Here is a 5,352-nt window from a genome sequence, read left to right as displayed (position 1 = left end):
TTCCCCCTTCAAATCTTCTAGTCAGCAAGGTCAAACAAATATTGAGGCACCAGAATACTTAAAATAATTAAATGCAATTAAAATTAGATATAACATTTCTCCCTTTATTTATTTTAGTTTATAATTTAAAATGTGTTAGAAAGGAATCCTATTCCCAGCTATGATGGAGTACCTTGTCTTAAAAAAATCCCTTCCCAAAGTAACTAGAAAAACTGGATAAAATAAAAAGAACAAATCAACTCTTTGAAGTAATTGGACAGTAGTGGCTAACATCCTGGTTAGATTGAGAAATTATAGAAACTAGAAGATGATTGAATGACTTTTATAAAGCCACGGAAACAATCAAAGTGCACCTTGATAGATGACAGGATAAAGAAGATGTAGTAAATATATACTGTAGAATACTACTCAGCCATAAGAAAGGATGAAATATTGCCATTTGAGACAGCATGGATGGACCTTGAGAATATTATGCTAAGTGAAACAACTCAGTCTGAAAAAGCTAAGAACCATATGATTTTACTCATAGACCCAGACAGTAGTATCATGGTTACCAGAGGGATGGAGGTCAGGGGGTAGCAGAGAGTAAAGGGGCAAAATCTGTAGTGAAGTAAGATGATTTGACATTGGGTTGAGGGTGCACAATGCAAAATACATCATGTATCATATAAATGTGCACTTAACACCAACATGATCTTATTAACCAATGTCACCACAATAAATTTAATAAGAAGTAAATAAAAGTGAAAGCAAAACAAAAACAAAAGGCAGAGGAAATCTTTTGAAGGTGATAGATATACTTATTACCTGATTATAGTGGTGGTTTCATGGGTATAAGCATATCTCCAAACTCATAAATATGTATATATTAAATATATTCAATGTTTTTGTATTTAAATTATACCTCAAGCAAGTGGTTATTATTTTTATTTATTTATTTGTTTGTTTGTTTGTTTGTTTGTTTTAATGAGAAGGCAGACTCTTGGTTTCTAAATGCTCCACGGGTATGGATCTCCGCATGGCTAGGTTCCAAACCATCCCTCCAATCACCTTTTTGCAATAATGGTTATTTACAGGCTTTTTGGGGTTCCTAGAGCCCAGTGTCCAGTACTGAGTTGGGGCATTCTTTTCCTGAGGTAGTAGCTCCTTTGTCTCAAAGAATGTATGGTGCTTAACACAGGATTTCCACAAGTTTTTGCAAGATTGGTAATTTAACATTTCGAAGGCCACAATATGATCCCCTGGATTCAGCCTGGTTTTGGAATTGCTGTATAAAGAACTTTTTCCTTCTGAAAGAAATTTTTGGCATGTTCATCCAAGACAGAAATTTCTGCAAATATATTTTCGGTACACAGCAATGCCCCTGGAAGAAATTCCAGTCATTAGATCTAAATTGTGCAGATCCCAGCCACTGTGCAGTTCCACGCCATAGATGTTGGGAACTGTCCCACCTGGTTTCAGGGACTGTAGCCTTACTACCAAGTGAGAGGGCCCCAAGGCTGGAGCTGAACAAGGAGGCCGTGGGAAAATAGGCCACTGAGGAGACAAAACCCGTCCCCCTGGCAGGTGTACAGCCTCTGCCTCACTCACATCACCCTCCTTGGCCTTGGAGAGTGGCTAGTTAGTTAATGGCAGGTAAGACCCCTCGATGGCATGGGCAACCTAAGGCAGGCATAGCTGCATGGGCCATCAGGTAAAGACATGGGGGACATGGAGAAGGGATAAGAGACCCTTACCCCTCAGCTTTGTCATGGCCAGAGTCCTCATTCTATCTGAAAGAAGTCTCCTTATCTCTTGGCTGCTCTGCTCCACCCACCTGACTGGGTCAGTGAAAAAAGACTAAAGACAGGTACAGCCCTAAACTGGATCAGGAAGTTTCTGCAGACAATTAGGCCTTGAAAAGGAATGCATTAAACCCTATGAAACTTACTTTGCTAAGAATGCCCTCAAGTTATTGAGTACTGATGTTTGGGGTCCAGACATAGAATGAGATCAGTTTCTCAGGTTTTAGGGCCGAATGGGTGCCACCCTGTCTACCAGACCCTGACCCGAGGCAAATCTCTGTGTTCCTTCAATCATAGCCTTTTGACATTGATTGATGAGCTTTGCATGCATGGTGCATACCCCATGCGCATATCATGCTCAATAAAAGCCACTTCAAGAGAAGAGCTCGGGGCATTCTCCACTAGACGGAATTGCCACCCCCTTTTCCTGGCAAACCGAGAGTGTCTGGAACGACTTATTTCCTCATCTGCAGTGGCTCGGGGGCCTCTGCAGGACAGGGTACCCCCTCATCTGGCACCCAAACAGGGACCCCAACATAGAAGTCGAGAGTCCGTGCTATGTTGATGAAACAAGATTCAGCATCGATTGTTTCAGCCCACTGTGCTGCTCGTGGAGTGATTCTACCTTGATTAAAAAGTCATCATTCTGATATGGTATAAACTATCAGAAAGATAGCCTGGATGATGAATGGAAGAATTATAGTCTCCAAAATGAGATTGTACTGCATAGGAGGCTAGGACCACTGCTGAGTTAAGAGGGCAGGTCAACCTCCCTTCACAAATATCCATCTTCAGTTGTAAGAAATACAGATGCCTGGTTTGTTCCTGCTGCAGTGTGTTGGGATAAGGTATAAAAAATCTTACTCAAAAATTCAGGGTACAGGGGAAACCTCCTTTCAACTGCTTCCTGACTTGTTTGCCTGATTCCTGCCATCTGGGAGAGTCCACTGATTCATCCCCATGCTGCAAACAAAAATATTCCTTTTTGGTCATGCGCAAATGGTTGTATGACATATCCAGAAGAACTTGACTGGTATCTTGTTTGTTAACTTTAAAAGTCTGGAGCAAGCCATCTAAAAAACGGATGTTGCAGACAACTTTGGATCAAATTTTCTCTTTGGGTAATTCTGAGGTGCATATATTATTAACTCTTCTACCCAACACACATAATTAGGAGGTCATAACTATCGTTGAATAACCTTGTTATCATGCCTGCAACCATTCTTTGTGAGAAATTCTGCTCCACGGCTGGGATGCCCCACCTGGCACTCTCCTGGTCCACAGACCCTATCTAGGCCCAACTCTTCCACTTCTTAGCTCTGCCACTCTGGGCAAGTTACTGAGCCTCTTCAATAAGTCACCTCCTCCTCAGGAAAATGAGGTTGTAGGGAGCTGATTGCCTGCACCTCACAGGGCATCTGAGGTTTATCATTTTTAAAGATAACAAAATTAAGAGAAAAATAGAAAAGTCTAGAATCATAATGAGAAATATTGGTAAACATTTGTTGGTAAATGACAAAATAAACAGACAATATCTTACTCATGCACACCTATGCAAAACACATGATTAACAAGCCTGACCTAAAATCACAATGTTAATAAATAAGAAAATGTTATAGAATGAATGTTCCTAGAAATAAGACATACCCAAACTTGCGGGTTTTACTCAAAGCTATGATTATAGAGAAAATGATGCTTTAAATTACTACATTAGAAAACAAAGAAATGAAAAATATCAGTGCCCTAGCTATCCAATTGAAGTAATTAAATATATATAGAAAGCCCAGGCATTGTTAATATGAGAACAGTTTGAGAGACATAGATGTAACCTGGCAGCCAAGGAGAGTGGACTGGAATACACCTGCATGAACAATGACATTTTCACTGTACTAGTCAGTGGGGGCAGTAGACACCATTGAAGGAGCATGTGTACTGTGTGGCCATCACATTCAAAATGATTGAGAGAGAAGAACAATGAATCTACATCAAATTTTGTATTAAGCTTGAACAATCCTCACGGAAACTATTAGGATTCAGAAAGCTTTTGGGGATGATGCAATGAGTGCAGCACAAATAACAGTGTGGTGCAAACACTTCAAAGATGGTCGAGAATCTGTTGAAAGTGATCCATTCTCTGGAAGGACTGCAACAAACAAAACACCCGAGAATGTTGAATATGTACAGGATGCAATCAACAAAGATTAGTGACTTACAGTGAAAGAACTAGAAGCTGATCTGGGGATTCTTAAAATGACTATGTCCAAGCTTTTGAAGCAGGATCTTTGCATGAAATGTGTTCTGGCAAAATTCATTCTGTGGCTTCTGCTACAGAGCAGAAGAAACATCATGCTGCAGTTGCTAAGGACTTGATTCAAACTGTTACCAATGAACCAGCTTTCCTCAAGAAGGTCGTAACCGGACATGAATCATGGGTCTATGGCTATGATCCTGAAATGAGGGCTCTGCAGTCACAATGGAAGTTGCCTGGTTCTGAATGCCAGAAAAAGGCACAGCAGAGTCACAGTGAGATCAAGACCATGTTAACTCTGTTTTTTGATTGAGAAGCTATTGTCTATCACAAGTATACCCCTCCAGGCCACACAATTAATAAGAATAATACCTAAATGGTCTTCATCAGTTGAGAGAGGCAATACAATGAATGCAGCTGCAGCTATGGGCAACTGGTGATTGGCAGCTTCATCATATCACTGTGCCCACTCATGCCTCACGTCTCATGCAGAATTTTTTGGTAAAACATCAAATCACCCAGGTGAATCGCCCTCTCTACAGCTCAGATTTGGTGCCCTGCATCTTCTGGCTTTCCCCAAAACTAAAATCACTTTGAAAGGTAAGAGATTTCATATCATTGGTGAGATTCAGGAAAATATGATGGGGAAGTTGATGGAGATTGGGGGAACTGTGTGAGGTCCCAAGATGCTTACTTTGGAGGGAACTCAAGCATCGTTGTCCTATATACAATGTTTTTGTATCTTGTATCTTCTTCAATAAATGTCTATTTTTCATAGTGTATGGCTGGATATTTTCTGAACACCCTCCCCCCACAGAAGGAAATAAAGAACATAGCTGAAAGAAATAAAACATATCTTAAACAAAACAAAAAACATTGAAGATATTGGTAAAGTTAAATTGGGTTCTTTGTAAATAAACTACTAAAAATAGAGGTCTCAAATTACCAAAATTAAGTGTGGAAAACATGATATAACTACTTCAAACCAATAGAATAAGTAAAATTTGTAAGGTTGTTATATACAATGGCAGTTAGGAACTCCCTATCTATATTCTAGAAAAAAGTAATTTGAAAATTATATTTGAGGACAATATTTACAATAATTACAGAATAACTAATAGGAAGATTGTAATAAAAGAGTCTATTTCTAAAATTTTTTAACCTTACCCAAGGACATGGTTATTGATTTTAGAGAGAGGGAGAGAGAGAGTGAGGTAAACAACAAGATGAGAAAGAAGCATTGATCAATTGTCTCTGGTTCATTTCCCAACTGGGACCTGAACCTGAAAACTAGGCATGTGCTCTTATTGGGTATCAAAC

At 39.6% G+C, this 5,352-nt stretch overlaps 1 pseudogene; it reads right to left on the bottom strand.

Annotated features, from left to right (window-relative positions):
* Positions 1–963: 963 nt before the first annotated feature.
* On the bottom strand, positions 964–2,996 carry LOC129061777 (tyrosine-protein phosphatase non-receptor type 3-like; annotated as a pseudogene).
* Positions 2,997–5,352: the final 2,356 nt, after the last annotated feature.

This window comes from Pteronotus mesoamericanus, unplaced genomic scaffold, assembly GCF_021234165.1.
Source record: "Pteronotus mesoamericanus isolate MK-2021 breed Mesoamerican mustached bat unplaced genomic scaffold, CSHL_Meso_final scaffold_651, whole genome shotgun sequence".
NCBI lineage: Eukaryota > Metazoa > Chordata > Mammalia > Chiroptera > Mormoopidae > Pteronotus > Pteronotus mesoamericanus.
The sequence above is the reverse complement of the archived record's forward strand: the minus strand, read 5'-3'. Positions and strand labels throughout refer to the sequence as shown.